Source organism: Solenopsis invicta, chromosome 3 (genome assembly GCF_016802725.1).
Source record: "Solenopsis invicta isolate M01_SB chromosome 3, UNIL_Sinv_3.0, whole genome shotgun sequence".
In the NCBI taxonomy this organism is placed as follows: domain Eukaryota; kingdom Metazoa; phylum Arthropoda; class Insecta; order Hymenoptera; family Formicidae; genus Solenopsis; species Solenopsis invicta.
Window position 1 is genome coordinate 19,388,713 of NC_052666.1, and position 17,993 is coordinate 19,406,705.

At 44.5% G+C, this 17,993-nt stretch overlaps 1 protein-coding gene across 3 annotated transcripts in view; it reads left to right on the forward strand.

Moving 5' to 3' along the window:
* Positions 1-17,993, forward strand: part of LOC105203576 — a 340,742-nt gene that overhangs the window by 38,909 nt on the left and 283,840 nt on the right. The window contains exon 1 of one of the 3 annotated variants that reach the window (XM_039447254.1): positions 7,854-9,856. The exons of the other annotated variants lie outside the window; for them this stretch is intronic. The gene's annotated coding sequence lies outside the window, so the exon portion shown is untranslated. Of the gene's footprint in view, positions 1-7,853; positions 9,857-17,993 lie in introns of those variants that run through there. 3 annotated transcript variants of the gene reach the window in all.

The following is a 17,993-nucleotide window of genomic DNA, read 5'->3' on the forward strand; positions in this document are numbered from 1 at the left end:
TAAATTAATAACATTTATATTTGTACAATATTAGTATTGGAATATCTGACGAAATAGATATATATTATGTATTTCCGATTTCGATCAATCTCTTACTTTCTTATTGTATCGTGCAGTAGTGGAGAATATTATCTATGACTTACTAACGAGGCTATGTTGCACGTCTAATAATGATTGTATATTCATTATATTTTTATAGTTTAGCATTGCCCGTTAAACATGTTCAGAAGATTTACTACGTATAGTACAAGCAATTTTTTTCGTTTAATGGAAATAAATTCATCCTCGCGCGGTGGTTTACGGCAACTTTGTCATACGAAGGGCGATATTCAGACAAGGTCGGCTGCTAGATGGTAGTAATCGGAAAGAGGAGCGATGAGAGATCTATCGCCGTGAAAGATGCGCTTCTCTCTCTCTCTCTCTCTCTCTCTCCCCTCCCCTAGATAGCAGCCACGCTTTATTGCTCGCGTGCACGTCCACGGAAATGCATTTGGTAGTGCCGCGCGTATCCCACGCTGTAAATCAAACACTACAGACCATTAGGGCGGCCCATAACTCGCCGATATCTCGAGGACCGCCAGCTTATTATATCCTGCATATATAATTCGGCGAAGTGCGGGCATCCGTTCTGGTAGCGGAGCGTGTACCGCGCGATGGATGGATGGATCGACCGTGGCGGAGGCGGCGGCGGCGGCGGCGGCGGCGGCGGCGGCATAATTGATCAGGCGCGCGAGCGATCGATTGGACGGCCGATTGATCCCGTATGATCGACGTCGTCGTTCGCGATTCATTATTCAGCCGCAGGAGGTTACTGCGCGATCATCGTAATTGGTTTTAATGCTTGAAAATTTCAACGCCAACGGCAGATTATATCCGCCAGCGCGTAATTAATGATACACCCACTACGGGTACGTAAAACGAATACGAATAACCGATAAATGTGCCGACTCGCAAATGATGTGAAGTTGTCCGGTCGAATTAAAGAAAGCCGAGTTATTCCACCTTTATGAAGTTAAAATATTTTGGATGGAAAAAGTCATAAAAGCGGTAAATAAAATCGCGCTCTCGTCGAAAATAAGAGTAAAAGTGTTATAAAATTTCAAATTGGAAATTTTGCTTGATCACGGATATTTTCCTGGATGCTTGTTTAGCATTTATGCAGTGCGCGGACGCATGATTACGTAATCGAGTTTCTCAAGGCTGTCGACAAATTACGCAGGAAATAGAAAGGCAGAGTCCTGAATGTTACGATTTGATCGATTGGGTACCTGGATAAAGGAGGACAATGAAATAAAATGAGCTAGTTTAGTCGTTGCCAAAGACACGCATAGTAACACGATACATGTGACTTTCAGTTTTTATCAAGTGTTTTCGAGTTTTTTTTTTCAGGATTTTTGGTGCAGCCGATATCGATTTTAATAAAAAGTTGACTCACGCCAAATATCGTAAAAAATTTATCGCACGAGCCAGGAATCGAATACAAATATATATTTTAGGTAGTTTTTTAATATCTTTTTCGTTATCTATACCTACGCTGTTTGACTTGGTTCAGCAACGAAATGTAATTTCCAATCAATTTATTGGTATTAATTGGTATTATCCCATGTGATTAATCAACGTACGTAGCGCGGCGCGTTCTCGATAAATTATTTCACAATTACTGAAAGATCGCGAATATTTGTTTCGAAATGTTAAAAATTTATGAAGTTTCCCCGCGTAAACGCTAGAATTTAGTCGGGAATAATAAATTCCGCAGCGCCTTTAAAATCGTTGCTGTCGAACAACGGGATAGAGCTTCCGACAAGTGATATATGTTTGCGAAAATGACAAACACGCCGGCGCCGTTAAAATCCAGCGCGCCACGTTCCTCCTTCCGAGATATGTTGTACATTCGGCCCCAGCTGCGCTCATATGTAACCTGTAATAGAATAGTTGTTGCTATTTTTGTGCGCGCCACGCCGTACACAGGAGAACGGAGATCTTTTGATCAACTCGAAACCTCAAACGCGATCCCGCTCTTAAATGCAAGCGCGGATATGCCACGTCAAGCGCACACGTGCGTCGACAGAGCAGGCGTTTCGATTACGTGGACCCTACGCCTTCCGTGCCTTCATTCTGGCTTCATAAAAATCTCTCGCATCTCCTGGAATATAAATTAAATTTTAATTACTTTATGTATCATTACGTGCGTTGACTATGCAACTCTTATCTCTAGCTGTTAGTACTGCGATGAGGAGGATGTTACGTCTAAATACATGTCTCAAATCGCTCGTGGATTCGTAAGCTAACGTCAGATTGTTTAAAAGTCGTCTCGGAAAAGAATTTAATTAGAATTCGAGTGGGCTTCGTATTCCTTGGAGCGTTCATTCGATCGGGGTCTAGGAGCACGCTCAACGTAATACGTCGTGGTGCATGCACATGCTCGGGCGTTCTCTCGCGTTTCTCTTTCTGTTCCTCTTCTGCGAGCCGTGTTATGCAATGCGCCGTTCGAAAATAGAAGAAGGTTTCAACGACGACGACGACGACGACGACGACGACGACGACGACGACCACGACGTGAAGTGACACGCTATGCCTTCTCGGAATTGGACGAGAACTAGACGCCCCATCTCGTAGCACGTGCTACGTAGATTTGCTCGATTCGATACCCGCTCGCTCCCTCCCCGCCGCCGCGCCCCTTTTTACGGCGTGTTTTACGAGCGACAATTTCGATAGACGGGTTGGCGTATATTACACTTTTCTTACGGGCTGCGCGATATGCAAAATATCCGATAGAATTAATACATCGCGTCGCAATGATCATAACTGGAAATGGGAAATGAATAGAAATCGTCACAATGTGGCTTCCTATATTGCATGACGCATTGTTCGACGACACCCGATATTAAATTAAAGGGCCCTCGGTAATTGGATCCTCGTCATGTTACATACGAGCTCGCTCGCTCGCTAGCTTGAACTGCGTGTGTTATTCTGTTACATTTACTTATATATACGGCTGAAACGGGCAGTCCTAACGAAAGTTTGTTATAGTGCGTGGGTATAGCGACTGAATGACAATCAAGCAAAATATTAACGAACGCGCAAATTAATAACGGTCGTGCTGCAAACGAGGCGATTGATAATTGCCAAGTCCCATTGACGGTAACTCGGTTAATTATACGTTTATAAATATTCCAGTTACACTCATTCGCTTGCTAATAGATACTAAATGCGAGCTATAAAACATTCACGTTCACGTTCGTTTATTGCCACGTTGTTAGCGACAACGTTTCTTAAAAGAATTTCATTGGACTTTTTCTACGTAAAAAAAAAATGTACTTGAAATAAAATGTTGTAAATATTTTGGATACAAGTATATTTAACTGACAATAACATTCTCGATATATTTCTGAACGAGCGCGTAATTTTATATGAATTTCAACGCAAACCGAAGATAAAATGAGAGAGAGAGCTAAGTTTATCACCACCGAATCAGCGAGTAAATTGATCGCGGAACGATCATATAGTTGGTATGAAATCGCGCGACGCGGCAAGACGAATGTTCGCCGGTAATTTGATCGGCATGAAATTGGGTATCGCAAACTGTAATTATCATAACGCTGAACTCATCATATCGCCGCTGTGAGTTATTGTCCCGCCGTGCGAGTAAATGCTTCCTTTCTGCGCATAAGTAGATACTATTTCCATGCTAATAGGCAATTTCTGTACCGTCGCCGCGTCGCTGCTGCTCGCCCCGTGCCGCGGCCGTTTTCGATAAATCGCGATACGCGCGGCGGAAAGAAGCTCATCTATTTCCGGTCGGTTTATAAGCCGGCAAATTTACGACTTTGTCGCCACGTCACTCCGACATAATTTAGTACGCGAATGCGCCAGATACGTCGACATTACGCAAACTCCAACTCGTACTCGCGCTAATTAATAATGCGTCCTATATCGACCGATCGTTATCGGTAAATGCGGCACTTTGCGAACAACAGTCTTGCAAATTCACGATGGTGATGTGGTATCGACTAAACGATGTATGCATTCGAATGTTTCGAAATGCGCTCGCATCGCGCTTAATTCCGGAGCAACGCTAAACAAGCTCGGGCTTGGCTGAAAGCATATTTTGATACGCAAAGATAAAAGCATATTTTTGTTTTTCAGCGTATGTATTTCGAGTGCCGCGGTGGTACAGCCTCGATACACGCGTTGCGCGTATATGCTTGAAAACACATAAACATATTTCGAAATATTCGTCGTGTAATTTGCAACGTGGACGATCGTCGGGCCAATGGCTTTCGCGCTGTTGCAAGAGACCAAAAGTTTTTTTTTTCACATTTGCCAACGATTGCCAATTGTTATCCGGTTTGATAATCTATTCTTCTAATGTACGACAAAATGGTAATTACGAGATATATCGAGAAATATACGTATGAAATATTCACTCTAATGTGGAACTCCATTCAAATGTATTCTAGTGCAAGATTTAGAGGATTTAGTGCTGCATTAGATAGAATTAATAAATGACACGATATATCGCGATCACTATCGACGAGCATTTGCCAATGCGCGCGCGTTTTATGCGGTGGAGTAAAATCGCGCTTCATATATCGTGGCGCGTTTACGAAATATCGCGATGCCGGGGCTTAGCCGGCGAATAAATTCGGAAAGGGTAAAAGCATATTTTAGCCAGTGCCGAATGTCGCTTGTTACAATTTCGATTCGGTCGAGAGTCGGCTCGTCGATGAAACGACGGGGGTTAAAAAGGGGAACAGGAGAAGCGTGCGGGAGGACTCGCTCGCGATGGGAATCCAATGTTTACTGGCGGAGAAATTAAACTGAAGCTTGTGTCAATACCGTTCTCGGCTTTCGTCACTGCTCCCCCGCACCGTGTCCACCTATGTTTTACCTTTTTAAATCCCCCGTGGATTCGAAAAGCTTTTTTTTCCCTCCCCCCAAAGTACTGTTATCGTGCGCTGTTACTCGTAATCGGACAACCGACTGGCAACCGTGCGCAATAATCCGAGTATAAATTATATCAACTACAAGCAACATTCTTATGATTTATCAGCGAAAGCCGATTCAGTTTGTCGACGTTGCCGAGGCGCGTCGTGGTTGCACCGTTGTTATATTAGTTGGCAAACATTTTTGCGAGGGTTGATATTATGATAGGGATAAAAATGAAAAGTATATTAATGTTATGTGGCAGTATTTTATTGCATTACAATTTTTATAGCGATACTGTTCCGGTAAACGAAATATTTTCACTTGAATAAATGAACGCTGTTGCAAACGGATTAACGCATGGCTTAATGCCGCTTCTGCATACAGTTAACTTTTCAAATGCAATTTAATATAATTTCCATACAATTCTGATATAATTTAATATTTCAGATTACGTGCGCGTCGCTTAACAGCGATGTACAAATTGCAATGTATAATTTTTATAGCGAAGCTCTACCAGAGCCAAACGTTGCCTTAAAGATAAATTCGCTTCCTCGCTTATGCATTCGGTTTTATCGCGAAAGTGCGGCAAGCCCCTGCTGGATTTTCAGTTTTTTTCACTATTTCCCGTGCATTTTCATCGGACCTTTTCAGATTATCGGTGACCCGCGAGCAGATCTCTTTGTGGCTGTTGCAGGATCAGGGCACAATGACGCTACAATGCTATCGCATCGAGCCGTAAAACCATAGCTTTGGAAGTCGTAAAGCGACGCGAAACGCAGTACGCGTTGTGAATACTGCGTTGCACAGTTCGCATTCGATGAACTCGGTCTTTTGCCACGGCTAAAGACCGTGGATAATTAGCGGATAGTTGGTTGCGTTCAAGTGCAGAGAGTCTTTCTGTTTCGTTGAACGTAAAGAAAAATTTTTATTTAATTTTTGTTTGGTAGAATAACTCTGAAAGCTGACGGTATTAGAATAACAATTTGCACGTTACACATGTTACGGAACAATAAAACTATGATAGTGTAATTTGTTGTACTATGAATTTTTTTAGAATTTTATTTCTTAAAGTCATTTTATAATTTCACAAAAGTTAAAATTTAATACGATGAGTCTAAATTTAAATAAATTTAAAATGAATGTTATTTCGAGGAGAGGAGGCGGTTTACTCGAGAACTGACGAAAGGTTAAAAAAGCTATATTATTTCTATTTTTAACTTACGAAACCTCTTGTTTTTCCACGTAGCCGTTACTCAATCTGAGAATTTTTATCATGTCGAAATCGTATTTCAATTTTCGATAATATCGCGTTACTTTCCAAATGTGCCAGCTGTCACACGTTCGACGTAATACTTGTTAGCGGTTCAATTTTCTTTTGTGTTCTTAAAATAAAATAATGCCGATCGAAATCCACTCGAAATTTTTCGTATCAAACACATACCGATCTCGAAAAGATCAAAAGACCGCGTGTGTGTGGAGGAGGAACAGAAAGGGTGGATCGGGCGTGTAGTGCAAAAGGAACATGGCGGCAGAATAATTAAAAGTAATTAAAACTGTGTCGGTGGCGCTTTGCGGTAATCCAGCCCCGACAAATTCCATTTTGGACCCCGGTGTTGTTTGCTGCCGAGCGACCGACCGGAGCGAAACGCGCCACTCCGCTTTCCGGTGCTTCCTGGCCGTTCGTGTATGCCGCGCGCATGCACTGAAATTATTCGTCCTCGCGTGGAGAGCCATCGGCGCTATTCGACCGGAAACAGTCGATACAATTTAGATATTCAAGTCGAGCGCCGGGGCCTCATTGTTGCGCGCGATCGGGGAACGGAAAACCCGGAACGCTTCCGCGCACGGTCGGACGCACGCGGAAATTTCGTTTGAGCGTTAAATGCGGCTGTTAAATGTTGCGTGAGCGCGACAGGGGAATGCGCGACGGTGCCGCAGAATTTAGTAGTTTACGATTATCCCCGGATACAATTAAGTTTTAAGGTGTGCCGGGTCTCCTCGGAATTCAATGAATGGATCTAAGGAACAACAGAAATTTATCGTAACGATAATTATTCTTGCGTTGCTCGTTAAATCAGACTTGCCGCTGGTAATAGAACGAATTTTTCTAATTTTTTTATTTTATTATAATAAATAACTAATATCACACACACACACACACACACGCGCGCGCGCGCACGATAACTTAATGACTTTTATAAAGACTTTCTCATCTTGTGTAACTTATTTGAAACTATGTAGATATGGCGATTTGTTCTTTCTTCCATGCGCTTTGTTTTTCAAAATTTTTTTGGCACACTTGTCGCGTGGACGAGCATAATGAAGCAAAAATCGATCCATGTAGATCGAGAGAGGATCATGCGTGACGTACAATTTTCGCAAGTATGCGTGACGCTGCGCTGCTCGCGAAAATCGAGCGACGCGGGCAGGCGCGCTAGAATGCAGGAGAGTGGAGTGGAGTGGAGTGGTGTGGCGCGGAGTGCATGCGTGCGAGTTTTCGGCGGTAGGTAAGCTACGTACGCATGTACGCGCGTCGTGCGAAACTGTGCGTAGAGCGAGCGTGTGCTGTGTGCGGATAGGAGAGTAATAGCAAAATATAGCTTCGCGAATGGGTCGATAACGCGCAACTCTCTCGCTCATCGCGGAGTCGGCGATGCCACGCTGCCGCGGCCTCCCGTAAGCGCCGAGCTTTCCTCTCATTCCGTCGTAAGCTCGCACTCTGGCACATCCACCCGTCGCCGTCGCCGTCGCCGCCGCGCCGTTGTCGCCGTCGTCGTCGTCGTCGTCGTCGTCGTCGTCGCTGCCGCTGCTTCGCACCGAACGACCAACCGACCGATCGTCCGACCGACCAAAACCGACCGACCACCCCCGTGAAACCACCACCGCTGCCACCGACGCCGACGCCGCCACCGACGCCGCCGCCGCCGCCGCCGCCGCCGCCCCCCACCGTCGCCACCTTCGTCCACCACCGCGCGAGCAGCACTATCAGCAGCAACAGCAGGAACCAGGAGCAGTACCAGCGGCAGCAGCGGTTGTCACCTTGCGATCGCCGCCACGCGCGTCTACAGTCGACCGATAACATCCGTGCGAATCATGAAAATATAACTGAGTGATTCGCTACAGCCTGGTACATCAGGAACGAAAGGACGGTCTGACACGGGGTGGCGAATCTACGAATCATCACGAATTTCTGTCTTTTGACAGCTCGTGCGTTTCTGCGTCGACAGACGAGACGTTTCCCAACGTGGCTCTCTCTCTCTCTCTCTCTCTCTCTCTTTCTCGGGCAGTCTCTCGCGAGAGGATCGCGCGGTACGTCGCTAAAGTGATGAGGAATGTAATACGCGAATTCCGTCCTCGAGAGCGAACCTTCTCTATTCGTGCTCCGGTCTTCGCGTTCTATTCGAGTCATCGTTAACAGGTTGTCGTCGCAAGCTTCGTTTGTCGTCTGCTGCATTTTGGTGCGACGATTCAATCTTCACTTGAGTGAAATCTGAATCGCTGAGAAAATAAGATTCGTCCCGCTACAAAAATATTGTCTCTCTTAATTCGCGAATTTACTCTTCGCTTAGTAGTACGCCGAGCTGAAATTTAACAAACAGTGAACAAGAGTAAACAGTTTGTGCAATTGCTCGTGAGCGTCAGTGTTACGACAAAATTAAGCGAAGATGGACCCATTTCGCGAGTGAGATGCTTCATTCGCGGCGATTATTAGCGATCGTTGCACGGTGCTTAGCCAGGTGATTGTGGCATTGAGGTGTAAGCGTGATGAGAACCCATCATAAACGATCGGTGAGTTACTGCCGGAGTTGAATATCGTTTCCGATTTCCGTCTCGAAGCGAGCCAAAGTTGATTGAATTGTGCGGTCGGAAGGAGGATTCGGAAGATGCTTTTCACCGAGTTAGCTTCTCAAGATTCGACACTCTCCCGGCCAGGCAAGCCGCTGTGTTCCACCACTGCGCGATTCGCCAGTTTGTGATTAAGATCCCGGATAAGATGCGGTCGACGGTTTTTTTTGGCGAAGAGCTCAAGTGATTTCGGCGGAATGATCGGCCAGCGCGTGCGAACCGCTCGAGCTGGATAGTCGGATTGGTCGGAGTGCTTCGTGAATGCGAATTCCGGCTCGAAGCGGCGCGGTGGCGTTTGCCGTTGGTATGCGGAACACTCGGCGGTTCGTGCGAGAAAAAGCATCGGTTTCCACTCGATTCGCGCGGCTTCGGACGTCGCCGTCGTGTCGCGAGTGCGTCGTCAGTTAAGTGTCGCCAGTCGGCTGAAGCGATTCGCCTGAAATGCGACAAACTCCGCGATCGACCGGATATTTTGACGACCTCGGGTCCAAGTACAAAGCGGAAGTTTGCGGTACTTCGCAATCGCTCGAAGGTGACGTGACGTTGTCGCGAGGTTCGCCTTTCGCTTCTCCACACGCGGATGAATGAATTTATCGTTCATCAGAGTGAATCACGACTTGGTGAATTTATACGCGTATTCTACTGACGAGCCATTGGATATTCGTTTTGAATACGTATTTTTCTTTCTGGACCGTCAGAGAGTCTCGAGAGCTTTTCGTTTCGAGGCATCACGTTTTTCCGTTAAATTCCCAGTTTTGCAATCAGTGTATGTCAGTGTCGTGCGTTATCTCGACGTCGAAACATTCTAGTCCAGTCCGATGCGAAAAATGAGCGTTCCGCTTGCGATCGTAAAGTAGATCGAATACGGAAATCGACGATCTTCGGAAGAGAAGATTTACGCGTTCTCGTGTTCGTTATCGAATGACGATCGTGCGTGGTGGTGGTGCTTTCGTTGGCGACAACGAGAATCGTCCGCGCGTACGGTGATCGTGTGTCGTTTGTGACGTATTGAATTACCAAGGTACGAAACATTAGTGCCTCACGGGAAAATGAAGAGATCCTCTTCGTTCTTCACCTCAAGGTAGGATTCCACTTTAGGGAGTCGTTGGCGCATTTTAAACGAATGTAAAAGTTTCACGGCGCCGCCAGTGATATATAGTGTAATCTCTTTGAACCATGTCTCAGTACGTTCTACTTTTGACGTTATTTTTCAATTTTATTTCAGGAACACTCCTCTAAGATTGTTGTAATGTGATTTTATGTATATTATTAACATCATCGTAGAATAATAAGCGAGATACGGATCCGAAGTAATCGAGATTATTCGAGAATAATTACAGTTGAAATAAAATTTATTTACAAGTATAGCAATTTATAAATATTTGTAATGAATCTCGAATTGCGTACAAAAAATTGTTTCCAGAAAATTTTGTGTAGCATGTTGAACCTTTGTCTGATTCACAATTGCTTACGTTACGTTAAGCAGGCGTTCTTATTCCAACGAGAACGGAATTGCAAGTTACACGTGGGAATCAGAATACCGTTTTCGTCGACTGATGCATATTCTAAACGACTTCGAACCCGCGAAATAAATTGCCGAGTGCGTTCTTCGAGGTGATTAATGCCTACGTCAACTAGCGTTCGGTCGCTATTCGTCTTGCGCAATCGTCGGAATGCGGACGCCACAGAATTTAATCGTCCGCGAACAGTGGCGCGCGCTCAGGCCGCGTGAATTTTCATCTTGTCTCGTGTAATTAGCCGACGTACTGCGGGACGATCTTCAATTTATTTGCAAATATAACTGCGCGTAGGCGAGCCGCGTCCCTGACAAATGAGCACGGCGTGTGACGAGGCACGCGAGTTATACCGATCGACAATACAGTTAATAATTCTCGAGTGTCTGCGTCCCGTCCTTCCTACGCTTCTGACGAGATCATCACGGAAGGTTGAAAGATCAAAGTGCTGTACGAGAAAAACAATGTGAAAGGAAAGGGAAGCGAGAGCGCTAGCAGAAGCAAAAATATTTGCTTTTAAACAGGAAACATTAGATTGCAAGCTTTTTCTCACTTGGGCACAATATAATAATTATGTTCTCGACATCATAACGCGCCGGGTTGCTCTCCTTGTGGGTGTTGCGTTAAACTAGCCCTGAGGTAGGTAAACATGGTCTTGACAAGTTTTGCTTTCAACGCTCTCTTCTAATCTTCCGGAAAAGATCTTCCTCTTTCCCGAGGCTATCCGTTGAAGGGGTAAACATCGATGTTGCCGATAGTATCGCCCTGCGTTTTCGTTGGTTTTACCGGCTCCGGTAATATTTCGTTTGAAAGCGATCGGCGAGGCGTGCCGTGTAAGTAGACGCTGAGAAAACAACGAGAATAACTACGGTCGTGGGTAACTTTGAAATCGGAGGCGTGCGGCGCCGAGCGAAAACTGATGCTTCGCTTATTTTCTCGGTCTCGATCGAGGGAAAATCCCGTAAACAACCGAAAAATCGGTAAACCGTCCCCCTTATCTCCTTGACTATCGTCTGAACGAGTTCTTTTTATTTTTGCATAATGCAAACGAAATTTATTTATTTATTTATTTTTTTTTTTTCAGAAAATTGCAATAATTAATAATGTATCTTTAGTAATATTTTATGTAACTACGTGGACAATCGAATGAAACATTGTTTCTTCTGCTGTCTCGGATATTCGAAACTGTTTTGCTTTTTTCCTGGTACTTGCGTTTTATTTATTTATTTATTTCTTCAAGTATCAATAAGAAAGTGATGCTCCTTTCCGTATTAGCATTGCAGATGCGACGCGACATTGTTTGACATTTCATAGCTATTGTCTTCGATCTATCAAGTATTCGTTAGTCACTCGCGAGAATATATTCTTGTGACTGTGCATTTCGTAATGGCTGTGCTGTCGCATCGCTAATCCGCTCGCGTTCCTCCGTCGCGTCTTCTTTGCGAATCGCGCAAAACGAAAGTTCGACACTCGGCGGGAATATATTGAAATATCGGGCTTCGATTTCGCGTTTGCCGCGCGAAACGAGGGGGGCCTTCGTAATAACGTCACGTACACATCCCCCGGCCGCCGCCGCCGCCGCCACCCCGGCGGATCAAAGGAAGAGAGCTCCTAGCTCGGAGCAATTCGTGCTTTTAATTTAGCTCACGAACCAGTCGGCCCGCCGCCGCCGGCTACTACAACGAACGAACGTGTCCGGGTTATCCTTATTCAGAAATTATCCGAAACTGTCGCTAAATTTCCTCTCACCGGGAGCACTCTTCCTCGCCCTTTTCCTTCTCCTCCTCCTCCTCCTCCTTTTCTCCTCGTCACGAACGAGCTCTCTGTTCGCAGCTTTTGTGTCCCCGGCGGTAGCCCTGAATTTCCTATCCGTTCCGACTAATGTATATCGTTACTCCCGCGACGCGGGTAATTTTAGATCTCCGTCTCGCGTCTCTCATTTCTCTTTCGTTGCATTTCCCGATACATTTTCCGTCCTTGATGCTTTCCACGTGAATCGCTTTTAAATTCACTCCAAGTTTTCTCCTCGAAGTAACTTTCGCGATTCCGCGATCGCAATAATAAGTTAGCGGAGAGCAATCCGTTATGGCTTACGTCTGAAATGGATATGCGTAATTTTTTATTTTATTTTTTTTTACATGTCGCAATAGATATCGGATATTCTCTTACGGCGCGGCGGTGAAATAATTGGCGTGACATGCCATTTAAGCATCATTTTTGATACGGATGTAATATCTGTAACGAATGTTGCATCCTGCACATAAATGCACGCGGGCCTGCGACGGACGTTTATGGTTTATGAAATGTAATTTGTTTCGACGGTAAAAATTTGCAAAATCGAGTGTCGCGTCATCGATGCATTCAACGAGATATGACACGAGCGTCTGTAACTCTTTTAATAAAGCGAAAAATAAACGCGCGCGAGGCACGCGGATGAATAAGGATCCGGGCAGGTTTCTCAGGAACGGCCATGCCTTTCGCTTATTTCGTCGCGTGGCGAGCTGCTAATGCAATATTTTCTCACTCTCCTTTTATCGAAATTACCCACGCTCGCCGGTACACACGAACATGACGCGAAGCGAGGAAAAACGTCACTCGGGACGCAGTAAAAACTTGCGCGGGGCAAATTCCACAACGAAAATACAACGCGTCGAAATGCGTTAACACGTCAAAAGCGAGAATCGTGAAACTATTTTCAGAGCTTATCGCGTTGCGCCTCATTCTGCTCTTTTGTTCGTGTCACGCACTTGAAGCATTACCGATTAAAAGGAGCACGACGCGCGACGCGCGACGCGCGACGCGACGTACTGTTTGATGTTGAAGATTTTTACTTGCAAAGACAGTTTCTGCTTATGAGAGATGCAATTCTAATTATTAAAGTGAAGAAAAATTACTTAATTCCAAAGCTTCGTCTTGGGACAGGCAGGAAGCGCCATCATTAACCGAAATGAGCGGTTCTTCTACATCCTTTGCCTTCACGCTTCTTTTTTGCGCCCATATTTTCTCTTTCAGCAAAGTTCCGCCCATCCTTTGACCTCGGCTATCATTACTGAAGAGTTAGTGGGAAAAAGGCGGTCACCCAAATAGATTACACTGGGCTCTCGTAATCAAGTTGGGAAAATCGATATTAATGCATCGTGCGAGATTTTCGTATCGTTGTATTTTCCAACTAAAACGCATCGCGAGTAATAAGTCGAATAAAAACGAGGATGCCGCACTTGAATGCGCGCATAAAAAAAAACTCGACGGCAAGATAGTAAAAGTGCATAATGTTTTAAGACGCGGCTTACGACGGAACGGAAATGCGTTGAACAAATGAGTGAAGAGGATAGAGAGAGAGAGAGAGAGAGAGAGAGAGAGAGAGAGAGAGAGAGAGGGAGGAAGGGAGCGAGACAATGAACGTATTACCGCACAGTCTGCTCCTAATGACGTAACCTGTTGACGAGATTATAATCAGGCGGCGGACATTAAAGCTAGAGCGAAGCCAGGGCGCGAGTATCTAACTTCAGCTTCTCTAAAGACCTAGGATGTTACACACGGGAGGGTATATTATGGACACGTACATACGTATGCCTGTATGCGGTGCACGCAAATTATATTCATACGTTTATAATGTCATCGTCGTCGTCGTGTGTCGAGGGGAGGGCGGATGAAGAACGGTCTTTTGCAGACGAGAGCCGGCTCTCTCTCAGCTTTTCGCTAACAGCGTAAGCGCACTTACCTTTGATCCGTAGCTAGCCATAAACATCCTTTTATCGGCCCTTCGTTAGGGGGAATCAACTAAAAATGCAGAACGACGTGCCATTCAGCGACACAAAGGACGTGTAAAAGCCTCTCGAATGGTGGTGAGGTGCCGCTTGTTGCATCCCTCTCGTGTGCTTCAAAGAAAAAAGGAAAGCTCTTAGCGAGCAACACGTCGCGTAATAAGATCTTTTAAATTTATTAAAATAATCATCAATAGTCAATTTTATTATACCTCATGATCCATATAACTTTCAGAATTTTCTTATTTTTAAACGTATAAAAAGAAACGTTTTTATTTTATACTTGTATCAAGTTTTATGATTTGTATATTATTAATATAAAATGTTGTCGCGTAAGAATTAAATCGACTTGTTAAAATTTTATTATGATTTTTAGGAAATACGTCTTTAAATCTTGACGGGCTTCGCTGAATAACTAGATATGACGCTCTCGCAATTTTCAAACTCAAATACACCTGACCTCTTTCAAAAAATTCAACTTTTTGACACGCTGAGCTAATAAGCTGCGTGCTGGTATCGTAAAATCCGCCGTCGAATACTTCCGTATCGTTGTACAAGGTCTTCGATTACTCCGAAACGACCTCCTTCTCTATCTCCCGCCTGAGTAAGCCCTCGGGAATCTGATTCGCGACTTTACGATTTCGTGCTGCAAGCACGCAGCGCCCGAGTCAGTATAAGCTGTGATGGAAAAGAGAGAAGAGAGAGAGAGAGAGAGAGAGAAAGAGAAAGAGGGGAGAGAGAGAGAGAGAGAGAGAAAAAGTAAGAGCGAGGGGGAGAGAGGACAGGAAAGAAGAAGTTGTAAACCCGCACTTAAGCCAAGCGATAAAAACTTTCGAGGGCGGCATGGCCGCGGACGTATTTCCGGCTCACGGCTGGGACGATTCCGCGCTGAGGTAGCTGTAGAGAAAAACGACAACGGGACCTTCGAGAAGAGATAATGAGAAAGTCGAAACGCGCGCAAGATGGACTTTCCTGTTCAGCTTAGAGTGAATCTTGTAAGGATTTATCGGTTATTAAAGTCCGCTACATATATTTTTAGCTTGATTCTACAATGAAAAAAGATTTAAAAATAATTTTAAAATAAAATATTTATTGGCGCGTGCAATAGAATTCCTAGCAAAGATTAATGTAGATCAATCTAAAATAAAAGTACAGCGTCTACGTATTGAGTTTTATAACGTTCAATTTTATTAAGATTTATTCTTTTTTTATTTTTAAAATAGGAGCTATTAAGAAGATTAATATTTAATTAAATGTACAAGTTACTTGTGATGTAAAATATCTCGAGTCATGGCAGATTAGACGGCGAAGCTTTTGTAAATACGAATTAATCTTACATTGCGATGGGGAGGAGCATACGACGATGAGCGTTATCTCATGGTCCGAGCGAATGAATTTAGATTACCTTTCGCACTGGCACGAGTGGAAGCAGATTTTTATGAAGCAGATAATACGCTCCGCGATCTACATTCCACGCGGAGCGGAATAGGCCGTAAATTCGCGTTTAAGCCCCGCGTTGTTTCCAGCTTCCGCTAAAAAATTACCACGGTATACTATCTAAGAAGAAAAATGACGCAATCCCCGTATTTATTCTCTGCAAGAATCACGCTGAGATATTACAGTTGATAAAATATCGCGGTAGAAGACGCAATTTTTTTATATTATGCCGAGTATACGCAGACACATGATCGTCTTAATAATAATTAATGATAATCGCTTTAAATTCTAATCCAATATAATAAAAAATGTTTTGGGAATGTAATTGATCTCAAGATACTACACGTATTAATACGATGCGAGATAAAAGAGTTATATTACGTACAATGTAATAGCTTTTTTTCATAGAATAGCATTTTACATCGGTCGTGAATTTAATCGAAATCGCACAGAGAATACAATGAAGACAGCAACAATTACGAATGTGTTTGATTTTATGACGCTTGTGCGCGTACTCGTCCCTTTGCCATTTTTCTTATTAAGTGTGCCAACTGCATTAGGTGTGCACGCGAAAATACGCTTCCGCATGTGTACGCGTACGTACACAGAAGCGGAGGGCGAAAATACAAAGAGGCGGATACGAGTGCACCGAATTTCAGAGTTCGCAGTTTATCTTGGCGCATTTGCAGTGGCACGAGGTAAAACACAAACGTCGGCTGTACAGGGTGGAAGGGGGGAGGTGAGAGGGCGGTAATCGGAGGAGTGGTTTCGCTCCCGTTGTTTCAGAAGGTTCAGAGAGGAGGAGAACAGGGGATGGGGGCGAAATGGAAAAAGGGGTTGCCAACGGGCTATAGCGCTTGTCGGGGAAAAGCTCGTTAAAGAGATACTGTGGCCGAAGTTAATGAACAAAGATCGGTTGTAGCATCTTGTCATTATCCGATTGAAAGTCTGTAACGAGCGGATGTTTATAGCAATCGTTCGTAATGTGAATTTGCGTCGGCTTTTGATAGCTTTTAATTACGGATTACTCCAAGTTTTCGCTTTTCTGTTGACATTATTGAAGATATTATCGTGATTTATCGTAGTCGATACGTTAAAAATTATCTTACGCCTTGCGTCGCAGATTACTCACAAGTTGTATAATTATTTATAAAATCCGGTATGCGTGCTAGAGACATGTCTACTCTCCCATTTTATAAAGTTATTTTGAGATTGTTCTTTCGAATCGTCGAAAAATATTTTGACGTGGCGGTCCGAGAAAATAAATAGTTACAACACGTATCTCGCGAGACAAATAGACGTAGGAGGGGTCTGGCGACACGATTGATCTGATAGGAATGCAAAAGGCGTCCGTGGGAAACTCAAAGCCACGCTATAAATGGAGATGCCCAGAGATCTGTATTCTCCTCGCTCCTTCTTCTCACCCTTGGGCACTCTTGCCCATTTTGAAAAATTGTTCGTGCTGCGGTCTCTCGAGCCTACATTTGACTCCCTTTCGTTGTCCCCTTTAGTCGCCTGCAACGGTAGCCGGTATCATCGAGTTTTCGATGTCGCCATTCCGACGCGTTCAGATTTATATTTTCTGCCCGTTATCGGGCGTCCCCTTTTGTGCGTCGCAATCCCTTCTACGTCCAGTCTTTCATTCCGCTTTCAAAGCACCGCCGCCCCCTCCCTCTCGACCAGGCGAATAAAAGCGCCCTTCTTATATAAATAGCGTCGCGGAGTGCCGCGACAATAACGATTTAACCGCTGTCAGAAGTGGCGTTTTTTATCGCGGCTGCAGCTGTTCGAGATTCTTCGTGAAAATCGGGAGTAACGGTTCCCGATGCTGGGATCACCATATCGCTCCCTTCGCGCCGAAGCGATCCGGATTTTCGCCTTTTTCTCTTGACCCAACTGTTCTCTTTCTCTTCTCTTTCACCCGGTATTCCCCGGTGGCCCCTTATCTCCTGGCGCGGATCCAAGTCTCCGTTATCGAGTCTTTCTGACGCCAATTACGCGATTTTTCAAATCGACGACTCGCCCGCGCGAGAAGCGCGGGGCAAACATATCGTAAGTGACCGCGAAACCGACAGCGCGTTATTGACAATCTGTTAATTACAAGTTTTATCAACTCTCCAAATCTCTTTGCTCTGCGTGTGCAACGAATTAATATAATAGAACAAGATATACAATAGACATTGATGCCGTTAAAATATCAAAGTTTAGCATCAAATGTTGAAATTTATGTAAAGGGTTTAATTTTGTAATAACATTTGTCGCGAGAAAAGTCAAGGGAAATTGGTTCCTCTCTCTCAGAGAGTTCTTTCGAAGTTGTGAGGTGCGACGACTAATTAATGTTATCCACGTGCGTTTGCGTCTGTTTACCATGTCTAGGAGCTTTGAGTGAGAGACGCTGCTTTTCAAGCTGGTCAGAATGGGACGGTAAAGACGCGGTACTCGTTTCTCTCTCGTCTCCGGCACAAGTTCTGAGCCGAATATATCTTGGCCATCTAATTAGTTT